This window comes from Triticum urartu, chromosome 1A (assembly GCF_056163025.1).
Source record: "Triticum urartu cultivar PI428250 chromosome 1A, HENAU_Tu73, whole genome shotgun sequence".
Taxonomy (NCBI): domain Eukaryota; kingdom Viridiplantae; phylum Streptophyta; class Magnoliopsida; order Poales; family Poaceae; genus Triticum; species Triticum urartu.
In genome coordinates, this window is record NC_141873.1 from 379,932,382 (window position 1) to 379,957,925 (window position 25,544).

A 25,544-nucleotide genomic window follows, 5' to 3' on the forward strand; every position below is an offset into this window, starting at 1 on the left:
TTTTTCCCTTGTTTTAAAGTATCACAGAAAAGGAAAATCAAACGGAGTCCAATTGACCTAAAACTTCACGGAACTTATTTTTGGACCAGAAGAAGCCCACGGAGCATCGAATATGGACCAGAAGAGTCCCGGGCTGCCCATGAGGGTGGGGGGCGCGCGCCCCCTGCCTCGTGGACAGCTCGAAGATCCCCTGATCGACTTCTTTCGCCTATATATGTCCATATACCCTAAAAACTTCGGGGAGCAGAATAGATCGGGAGTTCCGCCGCCAGAAGCCTCCATAGCCACCGAAAACTAATCTAGACCCGTTCCGGCACCATGTCGGAGGGGGGAATCCCTCTCCGGTGGCCATCTTCATCATCCCGGCGCTCTCCATGACGAGGAGGGAGTAGTTCTCCCTTGGGGCTGAGGGTATGTACCAGTAGCTATGTGTTTGATCTCTCTCTCTCTCGTGTTCTTGAGGTGGTACGATCTTGATGTATCGCGAGCTTTGCTATTATAGTTGGATCTGATGTTTCTCCCCCTCTACTCTCTTGTAATGGATTGAGTTTTCCCTTTGAAGTTGTCTTATCGGATTGAGTCTTTAAGGATTTGAGAACAGTTGATGTATGTCTTGCATGTGCTTATCTGTGGTGACAATGGGATATCACGTGATCCACTTGGTGTATGTTTTGGTGATCAACTTGCGAGTTCCGTGACCTCGTGAACTTATGCATAGGGGTTGGCACACGTTTTCGTCTTGACTCTCCGGTAGAAACTTTGGGGCACTCTTTGAAGTTCTTTGTGTTGGTTGAATAGATGAATCTGAGATTGTGTGATGCATATCGTATAATCATACCCACGGATACTTGAGGTGACATTGGAGTATCTAGGTGACATTATGGTTTTGGTTGATTTGTGTCTTAAGGTGTTATTCTAGTACGAACTCTATGATAGATCGAACGGAAAGAATAGCTTCATGTTATTTTACTACGGACTCTTGAATAGATCGATCAGAAAGGATAACTTTGAGGTGGTTTCGTACCCTACCATAATCTCTTTGTTTGTTCTCCGCTATTAGTGACTTTGGAGTGACTCTTTGTTGCATGTTGAGGGATAGTTATATGATCCAATTATGTTATTATTGTTGAGAGAACTTGCACTAGTGAAAGTATGAACCCTAGGCCTTGTTTCCTAGCATTGCAATACCGTTTACGCTCACTTTTATCATTAGTTACCTTTCTGTTTTTATATTTTCAGATTACAAAAACCTATATCTACCATCCATATTGCACTTGTATCACCATATCTTCGCCGAACTAGTGCACCTATACAATTTACCATTGTATTGGGTGTGTTGGGGACACAAGAGAGTCTTTGTTATTTGGCTGCAGTGTTGTTTGAGAGAGACCATCTTCATCCTACGCCTCCCACGGATTGATAAACCTTAGGTCATCCACTTGAGGGAAATTTGTTGTTGTCCTACAAACCTCTGCACTTGGAGGCCCAACAACGTCTACAAGAAGACGGTTGTGTAGTAGGCATCAGAGGCACCCGTTGTTTAGGACAAGCCATGGTTTGATGTTTGTTGGTGGTGGGGGAGCATAAACTTTACCATTCTGTTTGGGAACCGCCTATAATGTGTGTAGCATGGAAGATATCGAGATCTCTTGGTTGTTATGTTGACAATGAAAGTATACCACTCAAAATATTATTTATCTTTATTTCAAAACTCGAGCTCTGGCACCTCTGCAAATCCCTACTTCCCTCTATGAAGGGCCTATCTATTTACTTTTATGTTGAGTCATCATCCTCTTATTAAAAAGCACCAGTTGGAGAGCACCACTGTCATTCGCATGCATTGGTATTAATTTACATTGAGTATGACTGTGACTAGATCTCTTTTACCATGAATTACAATTTCTAGTTAATCCTTGATCTTCAGGGGTGCTCTGCATTTATCTTTTGCGGTCTCAGAAAGGGCTAGCGAGATACCATCTTGTTATATCATGGTATGATTATTTTGAGAAAGTGTTGTCATCCAAGATTTATTATTATTGCTCGCTAGTTGATTATGCCATTGACATGAGTAAACATGAGACCTAAATGTTATTGTGAATATGGTTAGTTCATAATCTTTGCTGAAAACTTGAATGCTGGCTTTACATATTTGCAACAACAAGATCAAACTGAGTTTGTAGAAGTTTTTTCTTTATCACTTTCAGTTTGTCAACTGAATTGCTTGAGGACAAGCAAAGGTTTAAGCTTGGGGGAGTTGATATGTCTCCAACGTATCTACTTTTCCAAACACATTTGCCCTTGTTTTGGACTCTAACTTGCATGATTTGAATGGAACTAACCCGGACTGACACTGTTTTCAGCAGAATTGCCATGGTGTTATTTTTGTGCAGAAATAAAAGTTCTCGGAATGACCTGAAAATCCACGGAGACACGTTTTGGAATTAATAAAAAATACTGGTGAAAGAATCAGCATCAGGGGGCCCACACCCTGTCCACGAGGGTGCAGGGCGCGCCCCCTGCCTCGTGGGCCCCCTGAGACTCCACCGACGTCAACTCCAACTCTATATATTCACGTTCGGGGAGAAAAAATAGGAGAGAAGGATTCATCGCGTTTTACGATACGGAGCCGCCGCTAAGCCCTAATCTTCATCGGGAGGGCTGATCTGGAGTCCGTTCGGGGTCCGGAGAGGGGATTTCGTCGCCATCGTCATCATCAACCTTCCTCCATCACCAATTTCATGATGCTCTCCGCCGTGCGTGAGTAATCCCATCGTAGGCTTGCTGGACGGTGATGGGTTGGATGAGATTTACCATGTAATCGAGTTAGTTTTGTTAGGGTTTGATCCCTAGTATCCATTATGTTCTAAGATTGATGTTGCTATGACTTTGCTATGCTTAATGCTTGTCACTAGGGCTCGAGTGCCATGATTTCAGATCTAAACCTATTATGTTTTCATGAATATATGTGAGTTCTTGATCCTACCTTGCAAGTCAATAGTCACCTACTATGTGTTATGATCCTGTAACCCCGAAGTGACAATAATCGGGACCACTCCCGGTGATGACCGTAGTTTGAGGAGTTCATGTATTCACTATGTGTTAATGCTTTGGTCCGGTACTCTACTAAAAGGATGCCTTAATATCCCTTAGTTTCCAATAGGACCCCGCTGCCACGGGAGGGTAGGACAAAAGATGTCATGCAAGTTCTTTTCCATAAGCACGTATGACTATATTCGGAATACATGCCTACATTACATTGATGAACTGGAGCTAGTTCTGTGTCACCCTATGTTATAACTGTTGCATGAGGAATCACATCCGACATAATTATCCATCATTGATCCATTGCCTACGAGCTTTTCACATATTGATCTTTGCTTAGTTAATTTTCCGTTGCCACTGTTACGATTGCTACAAAAACTACTATTGTTACTTTTGCCACCGTTATCGTTACTTCCATACTACTTTGCTACTAAATACTTTGCTGCAGATATTAAGTCTTTTAGGTGTGGTTGAATTGACAACTCAACAGCTAACACTTGAGAATATTCTTTGGCTCCCCTTATGTCGAATCAATAAATTTGGGTTGAATACTCTACCCTCGAAAACTGTTGCGATCCCCTATACTTGTGGGTTATCATTGTCTTAATTTATTGTATGACCCGCGTGTCAATGAAAACGCCTTGTGATTACTTTACTTTATTGCTAACCGTTAGCCGTAGTAGTAGAAGTAATAGTTGGCGATACAACTTCATGAAGACACGATGATGGAGATCATGGTGTCATGCCGGTGATGAAGGTGATCATGCCGCGCCTCGAAGATGGAGATCAAAGGCGCAAGATGATATTGGCCATATCATGTCACTTTATGATTTGCATGTGATGTTTGTCATGTTTACATCTTATTGGCTTAGAACGACGGTAGCATAAATAAGATGATCCCTCACTAAAATTTCAAGAAAAGTGTTCCCCCTAACTGTGCACCGTTGCGAAGGTTCGTTGTTTCAAAGCACCACATGATGATCAAGTGTGATAGATTCTAACGTTCACATACAACGGGTGTAAGCCAGATTTACACATGCGAAACACTTAGGTAGACTTGACGAGCCTAGCATGTACAAACATGGCCTCGGAACACGAGAGACCGAAAGGTCGAACATGAGTCGTATAGTAGATACGATCAACATGGAGATGTTCACCATTGATGACTAGTCCATCTCACGTGATCATTGGACATGGCCTAGTCGATTAGGTCATGTATCACTTAGATGACTAGAGGGATGCCTATTTGAGTGGGAGTTCATTAAATAATTTGATTAGATGAACTTAATTATCATGAACTTAGTCTAAAATATCTTTACAATATGTCTTGTAGATCAAATGGCCCACGCTAATGTTGCCCTCAACTTCAACGCGGTCCTAGAGAAAACCAAGCTGAAAGATGATGGTAGCAACTATACAGATTGGGTCCATAACTTGAGGACCATCCTCATAGCTGCCAAGAAAGCATATGTCCTTGAAGCACCGCTAGGTGACGCACCCATTTTCCCAGCAACTCACGACGTTATGAACACCTGGTAGTCGCGCAGTGATGATTACTCCCTGGTTCAGTGTGACATGCTTTACAACTTAGAACCGGGGCTCCAAAAGTGTTTTGAGCAGCACGGAGCATATGAGATGTTCCAAGAGCTGAAAATGGTTTTCCAAGCTCATGCTCGAGTCGAGAGATATGAAGTCTCCGACAAGTTCTACAGTTGTAAGATGTAGGAAAACAATTCTGTCAGCGAGCATATACTCAAAATATTTGGGTTGCACAACCGTTTGTCTCAGCTGGGAGTTAATCTTCCAAATGACTCGGTCATTGACATGATCCTCAAGTCGCTTCCACCTAGCTACAAGAGCTTTGTGATGAACTACAATATGCAAGGGATGGAGAAGTCCATTCCTGAGTTATATTCAATGCTGAAATCAGCGGAGGTGGAAATCAAAAAGGAACATCAAGTGTTGATGGTGAATAAGACCACTAGTTTCAAGAAAGGCAAGGGTAAAAAGAACTTCAAGAAGGACGGAAAGGGAGTTGCCGCGCCTGGTAAATCAGTTGCCGGGAAGAAGCCAAAGAATGGACCCAAGCCCGAGACTCGGTGCTTTTATTGCAAGGGAAATGGTCACTGGAAACAGAACTGCCCCAAGTACTTAGCGGATAAGAAGGCCGGCAATGCCAAAGGTATATGTGATATACATGTTATTGATGTGTACCTTACCAGCGCTCGTAGTAGCTCCTGGGTATTTGATAACGGTGCGGTTGCTCATGTTTGTAACTCAAAACAGGAGCCGCGGAATAAGCGGAGACTAGCGAAGGACGAGGTGACGATGCACGTCGGGAATGGTTCCAAGGTCGATGTGATCGCCGTCGGCACGCTACCTCTACATCTACCTATGGGATTAGTTTTAAACCTCAATAATTGTTATTTAGTGCCAGCTTTGAGCATGAACACTGTATCTGGATCTCGTTTAATGCAAGATGGCTACTCATTTAAATCCGAGAATAATGGTTGTTCCATTTATATGAGAGATATGTTTTATGGTCATGCCCCACTGGTCAATGGTTTATTTTTGTTTAATTTCGAACATGATGTTACACATATTCATAGTGTGAATGCCAAAAGATGTAAGCTTGATAATTATAGTTCCACATACTTGTGGCACTGCCGCCTTGATCACATTGGTGTCAAACGCATGAAGAAACTCTATGCAGATGGACTTTTGGAGTCTCTTGATTATGAATCATTTGACACGTGCAAACCATGCCTCATGGGAAAAATGATCAAGACTCCGTTCTCCAGAACAATGGAGCGAGCAACCAACTTATTGGAAATCATACATACTGATGTGTGCAGTCCAATGAGCATTGAGGCTCGCGGTGGCTATCATTATGTTATCACCCTCACTGATGACTTAAGTAGATATGGGTATGTCTACTTAATGAAACACAAGTCTGAGATCTATGAAAAGTTCAAGGAATTTCAGAGTGAGGTAGAGAATCAACGTGACAAGAAAATAAAGTTCTTACGATCAGATCGTGGAGGGGGATACTTGAGTCACGAGTTTGGCACGCACTTAAGGAAATGTGGAATTGTTTCACGGCTCACACCGCCTGGAACACCTCAATGTAATGGTGTGTCCGAACGTCATAAGCGCACTCTATTGGATATGGTGCGATCTATGATGTCTCTTACCGATCTAGCGCTATCATTTTGGGGTTATGCTTTAGAGACTGCCGCATTCACTTTAAATAAGGCTCTGTCGAAATCCGTTGAGACGGCACCGTATGAATTATAGGTTGGGAAGAAACCTAAGCTGTCATTTCTGAAAGTTTGGGGATGCGATGCTTATGTCAAGAAACTTCAACCTGAAAAGCTCGAACCCTAGTCAAAAAAATGCGTCTTTGTAGGATACCCTAAGGAAACTATTGGGTATACCTTCTACCTCAGATCCGAAGGCAAGATCTTTGTTGCCAAGAATGGATCCTTTCTAGAGAAAGAGTTTCTCTCGAAAGAAGTAAGTGGGAGGAAAGTAGAACTTGATGATGTACTGCCTCTCGAACCGGAGAGTAGCACAGCTCAGGAAGATGTTTATGTGGTGCCTGCACTGACTAGATATGAAGTTAATGATGAAGATCATGAAACTTCGGATCAAGTTGCTACTGAACTTCTTAGGTCCACAAGGACACGTTCCGCACCAGAGTGGTACGGCAACCCTGTCCTGGAAATCATGTTGTTAGACAACGTTGAACCTTCGAACTATGAAGAAGTGATGGCGGGCCCGGATTCCAACAAATGGCTTGAGGCCATGAAATCCGAGATAGGATCCATGTATGAAAACAAAGTATGGACTTTGACAGACTTGCCCGATGATCGGCAAGCCATAGAGAATAGATGGATCTTTAAGAAGAAGACTGACGCGAATGGTAATGTGACCATCTATAAGGCTCGGCTTGTCGCTAAGGGTTATCGACAAGTTCAAGGGGTTGAATATGATGAGACATTCTCACCCGTAGCGAAGCTGAAGTCCGTCCGAATCATGTTAGCAATTGCCGCATTCTATGATTATGAGATATGGCAAATGGACGTCAAAACGACATTCCTTAATGGTTTTCTTAAGGAAGAATTGTATACGATGCAGCCGAAAGGTTTTGTCAATCCTAGGAATGCTGAAAAGGTATGCAAGCTCCAGCGCTCCATCTATGGGCTGGTGCAAGCATCTCGGAGTTGGAACATTCGCTTTGATGAAATTATCAAAGTGTTTGGTTTTATGTAGACTTATGGAGAAGCCTGTGTTTACAAGAAAGTGAGTGGGAGCTCCGTATCATTTCTCATACTATATGTGGATGACATACTATTGAGGGGAAATGATATAGAACTTTTGGAAAGCATAAAGGCCTACTTGAATAAGTGTTTTTCAATGAAGGACCTTGGAGAAGCTGCTTACATATTAGGCATCAAGATCTATAGAGATAGATCGAGACTGCTCATTGGTCTTTCGCAAAGCACGTACCTTGACAAGATATTGAAGAAGTTCAATATGGATCAGTCCAAGAAGGGGTTCTTGCCTGTATTGCAAGGTGTGAGATTGAGCACGGCTCAATGCCCAACCTCGGCAGAAGATAGAGAAAAGATGAGTGTCATCCCCTATGCCTCAGCCATAGGCTCTATTATGTATGCCATGCTATGTACCAGACCTGATGTGAACCTTGCCGTAAGTTTGGTAGGGAGGTACCAAAGCGATCCCGGTATGGAACACTGGAAAACGGTTAAGAATATCCTGAAGTACCTGAAAAGGACTAAGGATATGTTTCTCGTTTATGGAGGTGACGAAGAGCTCGTTGTAAAGGGTTACGTCGATGCTAGCTTTGACACAGATCTGGATGACTCCAAGTCACAAACCGGATACGTGTACATTTTGAATGGTGGGGCAGTCAGCTGGTGCAGTTGCAAGCAGAGCGTCGTGGTGGGATCTACATGTGAAGCGGAGTACATAGCTGCCTCAGAGGCAGCACATGAAGCAGTCTGGATGAAGGAGTTCATCACTGACCTAGGAGTCATTCCCAATGCGTTGGGCCCAATGACTCTCTTCTATGACAACACTAGAGCTATTGCCCTTGCCAAGGAGCCTAGGTTTCACAAGAAGACCAGGCATATCAAGCGTCGCTTCAACTTCATTCGTGAATATATTCAAGACGGAGACATAGATATTTGTAAAGTGCATACAGATCTGAATGTCGCAGATCCATTGACTAAACCTCTTCCATGAGCAAAACATGATCAACACCAGAACTCTATGGGTGTTCGATTCATCACAATGTAACTAGATTATTGACTCTAGTGCAAGTGGGAGACTGTTGGAAATATGCCCGAGAGGCAATAATAAAGTGCTTATTATTATATTTCCTTGTTCATGATAATTGTCTATTGTTCATGCTATAATTGTATTAACCGGAAACGATAATACATGTGTGAATACAAAGATCACAACATGTACCTAGTGAGCCTCTAGTTGACTAGCTCTTTGATCAATAGATGGTTGTAGTTTCCTGACCATGGACATTGGATGTCGTTGATAACAGGATCACATCATTAGGAGAATGATGTGATGGACAAGACCCAATCCTAAGCATATCACAAGATTGTGTAGTTCGTTTGCTAGAGCTTTTTTAATGTCAAGTATCGTTTCCTTAGACCATGAGATTGTGCAACTCCCGGATACCGTAGGAGTGCTTTGGGTGTATCAAACGTCACAACGTAACTGGGTGACTATAAAGGTGCACTACAGGTATCTCCGAAAGTGTCTGTTGGGTTGGCACGAATCGAGACTGGGACTTGTCACTCCGTATGACGGAGAGGTATCTCTGGGCCCACTCGGTAATGCGTCATCATAACGAGCTAAATGTGACTAAAGAGTTGGTCACGGATCATGCGTTACGGAACGAGTAAAAAGACTTGGCGGTAACGAGATAGAACGAGGTATGGGGATACCGACGATTGAATCTCGGGCAAAGTAACATACCGTATCCCGTTGTTGGTTATTGGCCAGAGAGATTTCTCGGTCATGTCTACATGGTTCCCGAACCCATAGGGTCTACACACTTAAGGTTCAGTGATGCTAGAATTGTTATGGGAAATTGTATGTGGTTACCGAAGTTTGTTCATAGTCCCGGATGAGATCCCGGATGTCACGAGGAGTTCCGGAATAGTCCAGAGGTGAAGATTTATATATGGGAAGTCCAGTTTCAGTCGATGGAATAGTTTCGGGGGTTATCGGTATTGTACCGGGACCACTGAAAGGTGTTCGGGGGCCCAGCGGGTGGGGCCGCCTGCCCCGGGGGACTTAATGGGCTGAATATGGGAGGGAACCAGCCCCTTGTGGGCAGGTGTGCCCCCAAGGTCCCAAGGCGCCTAGGGTTAGAAACCCTAGGGGGAGGGGCGCCTCCCACCTTGCTTGGGGGGCAAGTCTTCCCCCTGGCCGCCGCCCCCCTCTAGATGCATCTAGGGGGCCGCCCCCTCTCCCCTTCACCCTATAAATAGAGGGGGTGGGAGGGCAGCCGCACCCATTCCCTAGCGCAGCCCTTCCCTCCTCCTCCTCCTCCTCGGTAGTGCTTAGCGAAGCTCTGCCGGAGAACCACGAGCTCCACCACCACCACGCCGTCGTGTTGCCGGGGTTCTCCCTCAACTTCCCCTCTCCCCTTGCTGGATCAAGAAGGAGGAGACATCCCCGGCTGTACGTGTGTTGAATGCGGAGGTGCCGTGCGTTCGGCGCTTGATTGGATCTTCCGCGATTTGAATCGATGCGAGTACACTCCATCAACCGCGTTCTTGTAATGCTTCCGCTTAGCGATCTTCAAGGGTATGAAGATGCACTCCCTCTCTCTCATTGCTAGTATCTCCTAGATTGATCTTGGTGACACATAGGAAAATTTTGAATTATTACTACGTTCCTCAACATAGCCCATTTACAGCCCGCTAGGTCACAACCCGTTACAGCTTACCCGAATTAGGCCCTAATAATCCCCAAGTGCAGGGAATCATCGTAGCAATTTCCAAAGGTGGAAGTGATAAGTATGGAGTGTCGAACCCACAAGGAGCTAAAGGTAAGATCAATATTCTCTCAAGCCCTATCTGCCACTGATACGACTCTACGTACACCGAACGTTTGCTTCCAACTAGAGATGAGAAATAAAACTACGTTGTGGGTATGAAGTGGATAACTTTGTATGATATCGGAGAGCTAAAATATGAAAGTAGATGATGTTATCATAAAGTTAAAATATATTACTAAGTATTATAAATAGCAACTGTGGAATTATGGTGGATCGGTGTGCGGAATTGTCCTAGGAAATTGTTAACAAGACCGGTAATCACTATTGCAGTTTCATATGAGGGAGAGGCATAAGCTAACATACTTTATCTACTTGGATCATATGTACTTATGATTGGAACTCTAGCAAGCATCCGCAACTACTAAAGATCATTAAGGTAAAACCCAACCATAGCATTAAAGCATCAAGTCCTCTTTATTCCCATACGCAACAACCCCCTTACTCGGGTTTGTGTTTCAGTCACTCACCAACCCACTATAAGCAAATCATGAACGTATTGCAACACCCTACAGCGGGAATCCCTCACGCTTGCGCGACACGGAGGGCACCATAGGACAACACCAAAGTAAAACATACAACTCATACCAATCTAGATCATCAATCAACCCAAAGACAAAGGATATCTACTCAAAACATCATAAGATGGCAACACATCATTGGATCATAATATGTGGCATAAAGCACCATGTTCAAGTAGGGATTACAGCGGGGTGCAGGAGAGTGGACCGCGTAAAAGAGATGAGGATGGTGATGTTGATGAATACGATCACCGCGGCGATGATTCCCCTCTCGATGGCACTGCGGTGCCACCAAGAGAGGAGGAGAGGTTCTCCTCCTTGTGCTTCCTCCTCCATGGCCTCCCCCCTAGATGGGGAGAGGTTCTCCCTCTGGTCCTTGGCATTCATGGTGATGATGGCCCCTCCGGGATCCTCCTCCATGCCCTCTGGTGATGATGGCCCCCTCCGGCAGGGTGCCAGAGAGGGCCTAGATTGGTTTTTGGTGGCTACGGAGGCTTCTGGCGGTGGAACTCTAGATCTAGGTTAATTTTCCAAGTTTTCTGTATTTATAGGAATTTTTGGCGTCGGTCTCACATCAAGGAGGTGCCCGAGGCGTCCACGAGGCAGGCCCACGCGCCTAGGGGGGGGGGGGCGCCACCCACCCTCGTGGACGCCCCGGGACTCTCCTGGCCCAACTCTTTTACTCCGGGGTCTTCTTTTGGTCCATAAAAAATCATGAAAAATTGGCACGTCAATTGGACTCCGTTTGATATTCCTTTTCTGTAAAACTCAAAAACAAGGAAAAAACAGAAACTGGCAGTGGGTACTAGGTTAATAGGTTAGTGCCAAAATCATATAAAATAGCATATAAATGCATATAAAACATCCAAGGTTGATAATATAATAGCATGGATACTTCATAAATTATAGATACATTGGAGACGTATCAGCATCCCCAAGCTTAATTCCTGCTCGTCCTCGAGTAGGTAAATGATAAAAGAAATAATTTATGAAGTGTGAATGCTTAGCAAGTGCATAAGTTTCATCAACGATAGTTCCAATCACTTTTCTAGCATCATTATGTATCATAACAGTAGCTCATATTCATAAAACTTCTCATGATCAAGTAACAAGCTATTCATATGTTAAAGTATAGATCATAAACTTTCTTAAAACTAACAAACTATATTCTCAGTCATCAAAACAATTACAATTCATCTTATTTTCAGGAAGGGTCTATGTGAGAGCTTTGATTTAACAAACTCCACATACTCAACTATCATTTAATCTTTCACAATTGCTAACACTCACGTGATATTTATGGGTTCAAAGTTTTAATCGGACACAGAGAAAGATAGGGGCTTATAGATTCGCCTCCCAACCTTTTACCTCAAGGGTAATGTCAACAATAATAGTTCATGATAACTTGAGGTAAAAGGTTTAAGGAATGTTTGGAAGCACAAGTAGTATCTCTACTTGGTGCAAAGAATTTGGCTAGCATGAGGGGGACAAGCAAGCTCAACATGACAATATACTTTATTTCAAATATAAGAAAACATAACCCATTATGGTGTCTTCCTTGTCCGACATCAACCTTTTAGCATGTCATATTTTAATGAGTGCTCACAAGTACAAAAGATGTCCAAGATAGTATATTTATATGTGAAATCTCTCTTCCTTCAATATTCTTTCATGAATTGTTCAAGTGACCAATTCTACGTTTGTTAACTTTCAATAAGTTTACTACCTATACTTATTCTATGTGAAGCCATTAATCCCCATGGTATAAGCATATGAAACATATGTAAATTCAGATTTATGATATTCAATTATTCAGCCATTTACTCATAGGATATACGTGAAGCACGTGAGTAAATGACAAACTACTCCAAAAGATAATAGTGAAGGACATTGAGTAGTCAAATGATTAACTAGCCATGGGAGGATTCTTTTTCATTTAATAATTCAGATCCAATGATTTTATTCAACATCAAGTAAAATTGAAAATACACTCCAAGAAAAACACATATCATGTGACGAATAAAAATATATCTTCGAGTAAGGTATACAGATAGTTTTGAAGACGAAAGAGGGGATGCCTTCCGGGGCATCCCCAAGCTTAGGTGCTTGAGTCTTCCTTGAATATTACCTTGGGGTGCCTTGGGCATCCACAAGCTTAGGGTCTTTACACTCCTTATTCTCCTCATATCGATATCTCACCCAAAACTTGAAAACTTCAATCACACAAAACTTAACGGAACTTCGTGAGATAGGTTAGTATGATAAAGAGTAAACCATTCACTTTGGTACTGTCAAAGACAAGGTTCATAATTTTTCTCACACAATGCCTACTGCACCATATCATTTCTACAATTTATATTGAGAAATATAAGCCATAGAAACTAGAAAACAAGCAAACTATGCAATGAAAACAGAATCTGTCAGAAACAGAACCGTCTGTAATGATATGAACACTAACCATATTTCTGCTACTCAAAAAATTATGAAATAAATTGGTGGACGTGAGGAATTTGTCTATTAATATTCTGCAAAAGTAATCAGGACCAAAGCACTCTTCTGTAAAAAAAAACGGCACCTAATCTCGTGAGCGCAAAGTTTCTGTTTTTTACAACAAGATCACATTAACTTTCACCCAAGTCTTCCCAAAGGTCTTACTTGGCACTTTATTGAAACAAAAGCTATAAAACATGATTACTACAGTAGCTTAATCATGTAAACACACAAAAACAATAATGGTAAATATTGGGTTGTCTCCCAACAAGCGCTTTTCTTTAATGCCTTTTAGCTAGGCATGATGATTTCAATGATGCTCATATAAAAGATAAGAATTGAAACATAAAGAGAGCATAATGAAGAATATGACTAGCAAATTTAAACCTATCCCACTTCCTATGCCTAGGGATTTTGTGAGCACACAATTTATGGGAACAAGAATCAACTAGCATAGGAAGGCAAAACAAGTATAACTTTAAAACTTTAAGCACATAGAGAGGAAAACCTGATATTATTGCACTCCTACAAGCAAATATTCCTTCCTCATAATAATTTTCAGTAGCATAATGAATGAATTCAACAATATAACCATCACATAAAGCATTATTTTCATGATCTACGAGCATAGAAATTTTACTACTCTCCACATAAGCAAAATTCTCCCCATTCGGAATGACGGGATCACTAGTTCCTAAAGTTGACACTCTTCCAAACCCGCTTTAGATGATATTATTATTCATACTCCAAAATATATAAGTTAAGTTCATGTATCATTCTACAATTAATATAGACTAACCAATATCCAAGCTCAAAATGTATAAGTGAAGCACATGAAGCATTCTATAAAGCCATACTCAAAAGATTTAAGTGAAGCTCAAAGAGCAATTCTATAAGATCATACTTAGAAGATATAAGTGAAGCACATGAAGTATTCTATAAATTCATGAAGGTACATCTCATACTAGCATGGTTCTTAAAGAAAAAGAAAAACACAAATGACACAAATCATGTGAACAAAACAAAAACCGTGGTATACCGATAATTTGTTGAAGAAGAAAGATGGGATGCCAACCGGGGCATCCCCAAGCTTAGATGCTTGAGTATCCTTAGAATATTTACTTGGGGTGCCTTGGGCATCCCCAAGCTTGAGTTCTTGCCTCCCTTTATTCTTCTCACATCGGTAACTCCTCGTTCTTCGAACACTTCATCCACACAAAACTTTAACAAAAACTTTGTGAGATCCGTTAGTATAATAAAGAAAATCGCTACCTTTAGGTACTGTCGTGAACTCATTATAAATTCATATTGGTGTAATATATACTGTATCCCAACTCATCCATGGTTCATACCCTACGATACTACTCATAGATTCATCAAAATAAGCAAACAACACATAGAAAACAGAATCTGTCTAAAACAGGACAGTCTGTAGTAATATGGAGGTTTAGTAAACTTATGTAACTCCAAAAATTATGAAATAAATTTGAAAATTCGAAAAATTTATACATAAGTAATGAGAAAAAAGGTTCAGACCCAATTGACTTCCCAGTAAAAAATGTAAAATCACGCGCTACAGCTAAAGTTTTTGTTTTTGTTCTGCACATAGTAAACAAGCAATCTAATCATCCTAAAACCAAAGCTTGGCACATTATTTTTATAATACAATGGATATATAAGGGGATAATTATTTACATAGAAACTTCCATGAAAAATTCTACATTGTTTCCGTGAGCATGAACACAAGTGCTCAAGGTCGACCCTCACTTCTTCAATGCATAACTTTCCAATCACTTCTCTTTTTGAAAAACTGTTTAGGCATGAGAGGCAAGTATTTTTTTTTTGATTTTTTGTATGTTTCACCCACAACTAAATAGAAACAAAAAAGGAAAAACAAAATCTACTTAGTGATGGAAGCAAACAAGCATACACAAGAATATCAACCCCACGCTATTGCTCCCCGGCAACGGCGCCAGAAAAGAGCTTGATAATCCCCAAGTGCAGGGAATCATCATAGCAATTTCCAAAGGTGGAAGTGATAAGTATGGAGTGTCGAACCCACAAGGAGCTAAAGGTAAGATTAATATTCTCTCAAGCCCTATCTGCCACTAATACGACTCTATGTACACCGAACGTTTGCTTCCAACTAGAGATGAGAAATAAAACTACGTTGTGGGTATGAAGTGGATAACTTTGTATGATATCGAAGAGCTAAAATATGAAAGTAGGTGCTGTTATCCTAAAGTTAGAATATATTACTAAGTATTATAAATAGCGAGTGTGGAATTATGGTGGATTGGTGTGCGGAATTGTCCTAGGCAATTGTTAACAAGACCGGTAATCACTATTGCAGTTTCATATGAGGGAGAGGCATAAGCTAACATACTTTCCCTACTTGGATCATATGCACTTATGATTGTAACTCTAGCAAGCATCCGCAACTACTAAAGACCATTAAGGTAAAACCCAACCATAGCATTAAAGCATCAAGTCCTCTTTATTCCCATACGCAACAACCCCCTTACTCGGGTTTGTGTTTCAGTCGCTCACCAACCCACTATAAGCGAATCATGAACGTATTGCAACACCCTACAGCGGGAATCCCTGCACGCTTGCGCGACACGGAGGGCACCATAGGACAGCACCAAAGTAAAACATACAACTCATACCAATCTAGATCATCAATCAACCCAAATACAAAGGATATCTACTCAAAACATCATAAGATGGCAACACATCATTGGATCATAATATGTGGCATAAAGCACCATGTTCAAGTAGGGATTACAGCGGGGTGCGGGAGAGTGGACAGCGTAAAAGAGATGAGGATGGTGATGATGATGGTGATGTTGATGAAGACGATCACCGCGGCGATGATTCCCCTCTCGATGGCACTCTAGTGCCACCAAGAGAGAGGAGGAGAGGTTCTCCCCCTTGTGCTTCCTCCTCCATGGCCTCCCCCCTAGATGGGGAGAGGTTCTCCCTCTAGTCCTTGGCCTTCACGGTGATGATGGCCCCTCCGAGATCCTCCTCCATGCCCTCCGGTGATGATGTCCCCCTCCGGCAGGGTGCCAGAGAGGGCCTAGATTGGTTTTCAGTGGCTACGGAGGCTTCTGGCGGCGAAACTCCCGATCTAGGTTAATTTTCTGAGGTTTATGTATTTATAGGAATTTTTGGCATCGGTATCATGTCAAGGAGGTGGTCGAGGCATCCACGAGGCAGGCCCACGCGCCTTGGGGGGGGGGGGGCGCCCCCCGCCCTCGTGGACGCCCCGGGACGCTCCTGGCCCAACTCTTTTACTCTGGGGTCTTCTTTTGGTCCATAAAAAATCGTCAACAATTGGCACGTCAATTGGACTCCGTTTGATATTCCTTTTCTGTAAAACTCAAAAACAAGGAAAAAATATAAACTGGCACTGGGCACTAGGTTAATAGGTTAGTCCCAAAAATGATATAAAATAGCATATAAATGCATATAAAACATCCAGGTTGATAATATAATAGCATGAATACTTCATAAATTATAGATACATTAGAGACGTATCAGGCCCAATAGCGTTATCTGGGCCATCTAGTATGATTCCAGCCCATTGTAACTTCCGGCCCATGTATGGCCCATGAGTGTTTCTCCCCATATGAGTCCCTTTGTAAATCTTGGTCCATTAACGACCCATGGTGAAACTGGCCCGTAATGAATAGTGTATCACTTTATACCCATTAGCGGCCCATTAGTCCGTCGGCCGTTTCCAACCCGTGTTAACTTTTGGCCTTCTAAGGGCCCATTTATTCTTGGGCTCATTTCCAGAATTCGATTACTTATGGTCCTTTAGTGGCCTATTCAGCTTGTGGGCCAAATTCAGCCCGTGGTTACAGTCGGCCTGCTTGTGGCCCGTGAACACGTTGGGTTGTTTTCGTAGCGTCATCAATTACGGCCTATTAACAGCCCATTATGGTCGGGCCATAAAACAGGCATTTTCCTCTCTAGGCCGTTTACGGCCCATTTTGCAGTCCATCATTGGTCCATGAATAGTATGACCCATGTATGGCGAAGCTATTATATGGCCCGTAGAATGCCCATAGATGAGACGGCCCATAGAAGGCCCATGGATCCTACGGCTCGTAAAAGGCCCATGGATCCTACAGTCCGTAGAAGGCCCATGGATCCTACGGCCCATGGAAGGCCCATGGATCATACAAACTGTGGAGGGCCATGTTCACTACAACAGGTAGCAGGACCATGGTCACAACAGTCCGTGTGTTGCCATGGTTATTATGGCCTAGTTTATTGTGGCCACTAGAAAAACGCGGAAAAAGAACTACAGTGACTACAAGCAAACAACTAAACAAGACAATAAGGAAATAAATAAGCGAGGAACTAACACTAGGCTATTACGACTATTACACATATTACATCCACTGGGCATCAAAGTTCGCCACCAGTGCAAATATAGGGAACAAAGCAGCATATTACATACACTAGCCGTCAAAATTGGCCACCAGTGCAAATAAACGCGGCAGCAAAACAAGTCCATAACTGAAACAACTTCAGAAGAGCTCAAGAAACGTTATCCTGGGTATCCACCATGCTGGCAATAAGCTTAGCAATCTTATTAGCTTTGTCCTGTTTGGCGCTAAAATCCTCCAACGCTTGTTGTTGCACCATAAAGTATGCATCTGAATGCTCCAGGGACTTCCGCAGTCCTTCTGCTTCTTGTCGCAGCACAGCTGATCGATGTCTTTCAACTTGTAGTTGAGACTCAAGAAACCGAACTGATTTAGACAGTGAGTTTGAATAGCTTGTGCAAGCGGTAGTGGCCAGTAACTCGAACACAAAACCAAGACAGGACTTTGGGGTTGTCTCACTGTCTTCAAGATAGTTTTCCTTAGCTGTTTTATCAGCTTTGTTGGAGACCAACAAGGATGTCTCACTATCCTGAACCTTATATTCATTACTTCCTTTACCATTGCTTATTAAGGCACTCTTCCCCAATATTCTATGAGCATTCTAAAAGAAGAAACAAGCAGACACATAACAGGTTTAGCATGTACTAGTATATGAAACTCATTTCGGTGAACCAGTTCATTAGTAAGGTGGACAGGATTAAACTACCAAGTCTTCTATTGCCAAGTAGTACATAATAAAAGCATGAAACAAACATATATGTATGTCCTATGGTCACTGCATTGTCTTGCCAAATCAAAATAGAGACACAGTTCAAATCATATCAGTTCAAGACAAATCAACACTGAAAGAATACAAAGCGTGGGAAACTACACGACACAACAAGATTTTAGATGGGTACCATTGGTCTACATGTACAACAACACTATTGGCTTTGTTGTGATGCTAGTAATGTGCATGATATGAGAAGTCAACTGTATACACAATTGAAATTGAAATCAATAGAGCTATTGATAAGAGCAAACCTGTTAAAGAAACATGCATGAACATACCTGCTGTGCCATTGGAGTTTCGATTGGATCCTTCAATTTAAAAATAAGTTTGTATGAGTAAATACAGTGATACAATAGCAAAGCAGTATGCACGATAGCAATAGAATCTTAAATGAGAACAATTGTTCTTCATGTTTAAGCATTTGTTCTACATGAACAGAGTACAGTAAGACGCAAGAATATAGTACTTAAAAATAGAAAATGAGCTCATAGACCTTACCACATTCTTGGTTCAGGACTAGTACAGAACAAGGCGTTCCCAGTCATCATCCAGTAAATGTGTCTCAGGAGAACGTAAGGAAATTTGATGAGTTTCTTTGCCAGTGAAGTACATTTTCTTCAGGTAGTTCCGATACTGCCACCAAGCATTCTTGAAGATAGCAAAGGTATTAGCATAGGTTACCTTATCCTAAGTTTCCAAATCGGTCCTTCTCTATAGAGAAAAATGGGAAAATTTGTTGTATTATAACCATCATGGAGGTAGAATGTATGGGACAAAGCAAAGTAATTGTCATGAATAACATTACTTACACATAACTCCTGGACAAACACCTACAACTGGCATTTTCCTTCATCTTGAGTATAATATTTCCATGATGGGAAGATACACACATAGGATTTAACAACATCAAATGCGTTAGATGCTAAACTACGACTGGCTAATTGTGCTTCCTCCACAGGGATAGGTGTACTAACTAGTGGAGTTGGGGTTCGTCATGGTAGTACTGGCGCTTTGGGCATTGGAGCTGCCTTACTAATTGCTCTTGTTTGGGAGCTCTGTGGTGGAGATGGTGCTGTGTCAACAGGAACTGGGTTACTATCTGCTAGGGTTGGGGTTAGATTGGGTGAAGATGGTTCTCTGTCCATCGCAATAGGGGTACAATCTGCGAGGGTCTAGGTTATGTGTGGTAGGGCTGGTTCTCGTGCATGTACAACCGGGTGCTATCTCCACCAAGAGGTAGCACTGTTTTATTTGAAGACCGTGTTTTTACTCCGCTAGATACTGGCATCACCCGCTCCAATTCAAATGGCTGATAAAAAGGAAACATAGTTGAATGTTCAGACATTGTATGAGAGACAGATGCAATAGATAGTGTGGAAAAAATAGGGCATGAAATAGTTGACATGTATATTGTTTAACTAAAACGGATAGTGTGACATAATTTCACATATATGATGTTTATCTAAACTGGATAGCATAGCATAACATAATTCAAAGATATGATGAATAACTAAACATGATCACATGACATAATTCACATACATGTTATCTAAGTAATCAGGATCGCATGATTTAATTCACATATGTGATTTATATGCTAAGCAGAGGGCATTCACATATATGATGTCCGAACTAAGAACATGGTGTTGAATATTGTGTATATGATGTCTAAACTATGCAATGCAAGACACCATATGCATGATATGAGCAGTATAACCGTGCCAAGTTAGAGCATACACCTCGGTGGGGGAATAGGATTGGTCATCTGTCTCGGAATCCATCTCTGAGGAGCTATCTGAAGGAAATATGCCCTAGAGGCAATAATAAAGTTATTATTTATTTCCTTATTTCATGATAAATGTTTATTATTCATGCTAGAATTGTATTAACCGGAAACATAATACATGTGTTAATACATACACAAACAGAGTGTCACTAGCATGCCTCTACTTGACTAGCTCGTTAATCAAAGATGGTTATGTTTCCTAACCATAGACAAAGAGTTGTTATTTGATTAACGGGATCACATCATTAGGAGAATGATGTGATTGACTTGACCCATTCCGTTAGCTTAGCACTCGATCGTTTAGTATGTTGCTATTGCTTTCTTCATGACTTATACATGTTCCTATGACTATGAGATTATGCAACTCCCGTTTACCGGAGGAACACTTTGTGTGCTACCAAACGTCACAACTTAACTGGGTGATTATAAAGGTGCTCTACAGGTGTCTCCAAAGGTACATGTTGGGTTCGCGTATTTCGAGATTAGGATTGGTCACTCCGATTGTCGGAGAGGTATCTCTAGGCCCTCTCGGTAATGCACATCACATAAGCCTTGCAAGCATTGCAACTAATGAGTTAGTTGTGAGATGATGTATTACGGAACGAGTAAAGAGACTTGTCGGTAACGAGATTGAACTAGGTGTTGAGATACCGACGATCGAATCTCGGGCAAGTAACATACCGATGACAAAGGGAACAACGTATGTTGTTATGCGGTCTGACCGATAAAGATCTTCGTAGAATATGTAGGAACCAATATGAGCATCCAGGTTCTGCTATTGGTTATTGACCGGAGATGTGTCTCGGTCATGTCTACATTATTCTCAAACCGTAGGGTCCGCACGCTTAACGTTACGATGACAGTTTCATTATGAGTTTATGTATTTTGATGTACCGAAGGTTGTTCGGAGTCCCGGATGTGATCATGGACATGACGAGGAGTCTCGAAATGGTCGATACATAAAGATTGATATATTGGAAGCGTATATTTGGATATCGGAATCGTTCCGGGTGAAATCGGGATTTTACCGGAGTACCGGGGGGTTACCGGAACCCCACCCCCCGGGGGGTTATTGGGCCTACATGGGCCCTAAGGGAGAAGAGGAAAGAAGGCAAGAGGTGGCCGCACGCCCCTCCCCTCCCTAGTCCGAATAGGACAAGGAGAGGGGGGCGGCGCCCCCCCTTTCCTTTCCCTCTTCATCCTCTTTCCCACTTCTCCTTCTCCAACTAGGAAAGAAGGGAGTCCTACTCCCGGTGGGAGTAGGACTCCCCCTTGGCGCGCCCTCCTTGGCTGGCCGCCCCCTCCCCTTGGCTCCTTTATATACAGGGGCAGGGGGGCACCCTAGAACACACAAGTTGATCTTCATGATCGTTCCTTAGCCGTGTGCGGTGCCCCCCTCCACCATATTCCACCTCGGTCATATTGTAGCGGTGCTTAGGCGAAGCCCTGCGACGGTTGAACATCAAGATCGTCACCACGCCATCATGCTGATAGAACTCCTTCCCGAAGCTTTGCTGGATCGGAGCCCAGGGAGCGTCATCGAGCTGAACGTGTGCCAAGAACTCGGAGGTGCCGGAGTAACGGTGCTTGGATCGGTTGGACCGGGAAGACGTACGACTACTTCCTCTATGTTGCGTCAACGCTTCCACTTCGGTCTACGAGGGTACGTAGACAACACTCTCCCCTCTCGTTGCTATGCATCACCATGATCTTGCGTGTGCGTAGGAATTTTTTTGAAATTACTACGTTCCCCAACAGTGGTATCAGAGCCATGTTTTATGGTTTGATGTTATATGCACGAGTAGAACACAAGTGAGTTGTGGGCGATATAAGTCATACTGCTTACCATCATGTCATACTTTGGTTCGGCGGTATTGTTGGATGAAGCGGCCCGGGCCGACATTACGCGTACGCTTACGCGAGACTGGTTCTACCGCCGTGCTTTGCACACAGGTGGCTGGCGGGTGTCAGTTTCTCCAACTTTAGTTGAACCGAGTGTGGCTACGCCCGGTCCTTGCGAAGGTTAAAACAACACCAACTTGACAAACTATCGTTGTGGTTTTGATGCGTGGGTAAGATTGGTTCTTGCTTAAGCCCGTAGCAGCCACGTAAAACTTGCAACAAACAAAGTAGAGGACGTCTAACTTGTTTTTGCAGGGCATGTTGTGATGTGATATGGTCAAGGCACGATGCTAAATTTTATTGTATGAGATGATCATGTTTTGTAACCAAGTTATCGGCAACTGGCAGGAGCCATATGGTTGTCGCTTTATTGTATGCAATGCAATCGCCCTGTAATGCTTTACTTTATCACTAAGCGGTAGCGATAGTCGTAGAAGCATAAGATTGGCGAGACGACAACGGTGCTACGATGGAGATCAAGGTGTCGCGCCGGTGACGATGGTGATCATGATGGTGCTTCGGAGATGGAGATCACAAGCACAAGATGATGATGGCCATATCATATCACTTATATTGATTGCATGTGATGTTTATCTTTTATGCATCTTATCTTGCTTTGATTGACGGTAGCATTATAAGATGATCTCCCACTAAATTTCAAGATAAAAAGTGTTCTCCCTGAGTATGCACCGTTGCCAAAGTTCGTCGTGCCCAGACACCACGTGATGATCGGGTGCGATAAGCTCTACGTCCATCTACAACGGGTGCAAGCCAGTTTTGCACACGTAGAATACTCAGGTTAAACTTGACGAGCCTAGCATATGCAGATATGGCCTCGGAACACTGAGACCGAAAGGTCGAGCGTGAATCATATAGTAGATATGATCAACATAGCGATGTTCACCATTGAAAACTACTCCATTTCACGTGATGATCGGTTATGGTTTAGTTGATTTGGATCACGTGATCACTTAGATGATTAGAGGGATGTCTATCTAAATGGGAGTTCTTAAGTAATATGATTAATTGAACTTAAATTTATCATGAACTTAGTCCTGGTAGTATTTTGCAAATCATGTTGTAGATCAATAGCTCGCGTTGTTGCTTCCCTGTGTTTATTTTGATATGTTCCTAGAGAAAATTGTGTTGAAAGATGTTAGTAGCAATGATGCGGATTGGATCCGTGATCTGAGGTTTATCCTCATTGCTGCACAGAAGAATTATGTCCTTGATGGACCGCTAGGTGACAGACCTATTGCAGGAGCAGATGCAGACGTTATGAACGTTTGGCTAGCTCAATATGATGACTACTTAATAGTTTAGTGCACCATGCTTAACGGCTTAGAATCGGGACTTCAAAAGACGTTTTAAACGTCATGGACCATATGAGATGTTCCAGGAGTTGAAGTTAATATTTCAAGCAAATACCTGAGTTGAGAGATATGAAGTCTCCAACAAGTTCTATAGCCAAAAGATGGAGGAGAATCGCTCAACTAGTGAGCATGTGCTCAGATTGTCTGGGTACTGCAATTGCTTGAATCAAGTGGGAGTTAATCTTCCAGATAAGATAGTGATTGACAGAATTCTCTAGTCACCATCACCAAGTTAGTAGAACTTCGTGATGAACTATAGTATGCAAGGGATGACGAAAACGACTCCCGAGCTTTTCATGATGATGAAATCGATGAAGGTAGAAATCAAGAAAGAGCATCAAGTGTTGATGGTAGACAAGACCACTAGTTTCAATAAAAGGGCAAAGGGAAGAAGGGGAACTTCAAGAAGAACGGCAAGCAAGTTGCTGCTCAAGTGAAGAAGCCCAAGTCTGGTCCTAAGCCTGAGACTAAGTGCTTCTACTGCAAAGGGACTGGTCACTGGAAGCGAAACTGCCCCAAGTATTTGGCGGATAAGAAGGATGGCAAAGTGAACAAAGGTATATTTGATATACAGATTATTAATGTGTATTTTACTAGTGTTCGTAGCAACCCCTCGATATTTGATACTGGTTCAGTTGCTAAGAGTAGTAACTCGAAACGGGAGTTGCAGAATGAATAGAAACTAGTTAAGGGTGAAGTGACGATGTGTGTTGGAAGTAGTTCCAAGATTGATATGATCATCATCGCACACTCCCTATACTTTCGGGATTAGTGTTGAACCTAAATAAGTGTTATTTGGTGTTTGCGTTGAGCATGAATATGATTTGATCATGTTTATTGCAATACAGTTATTCATTTAAGTTAGAGAATAATTGTTGTTCTGTTTACATGAATAAAACCTTATATGGTTACACACCCAATGAAAATGGTTCATTGGATCTCGATCGTAGTGATACACATATTCATAATATTGAAGACAAAAGATGCAAAGTTAATAATGATAGTGCAACTTATTTGTGGCACTGCCATTTAGGTCATATTGGTGTAAAGCGCATGAAGAAACTCCATGCTGATGGGATTTTGGAATCACTTGATTATGAATCACTTGATGCTTGCGAACCATGCCTTATGGGCAAGATGACTAAGACTCCGTTCTCCGGAACAATGGAGCGAGCAACTGACTTATTGGAAATAATACATACTGATGTATGTGATCCGATGAGTGTTGAGGCTCGCGGCGGGTATCGTTATTTTCTGACCTTCACAGATGATTTGAGCAGATATGGGTATATCTACTTGATGAAACACAAGTATGAAACATTTGAAAAGTTCAAAGAATTTCAGAGTGAAGTGGAGAATCATCGTAACAAAAATAAAAAGTTTCTACGATATGATCGCAGAAGTAAAATATTTGAGTTACGAGTTTGGCCTTCAGTTAAAAACAATGTGAAATAGTTTCACTGCTCACGCCACCTGGAACACCACAGCATAATGGTGTGTCCGAACGTCATAACCGTACTTTATTAGATATGGTGCGAACTATGATGTCTCTTACCAATCTACCACTATCGTTTTGGGATTATGCATTAGAGACAGCTGCATTCACATTAAATAGGGCACCATCTAAATCCGTTGAGACGACACCGTATGAACTATGGTTTGACAAGAAACCTAAGCTGTCGTTTCTTAAAGTTTGAGGTTGCAATGCTTATGTGAAAAAGTTTCAACCTGATAAGCTCAAAACCAAATCGGAGAAGTGCGTCTTCATAGGATACCCAAAAGAAAAATGTTGGGTACACCTTCTATCACAGATCCGAAGGCAAGATGTTCGTGCTGAGAATGGATCCTTTCTAGAGAAGGAGTTTCTCTCGAAAGAAGTGAGTGGGAGGAAAGTAGAACTTGATAAGGTAATTGTACCTTCTCCCTTATTGGAAAGTAGTTCATCACAGAAATCTGTTCCTGTGACTACTACACCAATTAGTGAGGAAGCTAATGATAATGATCATGTAACTTCAGATCAAGTTACTACCGAATCTCGTAGGTTAACCAGAGTGACATCCGCACCAGAGTGGTACGGTAATCCCGTTCTGGAAGTCATGTTACTAGACCATGACGAACTTGCGAACTATGAGGAAGCGATGATGAGC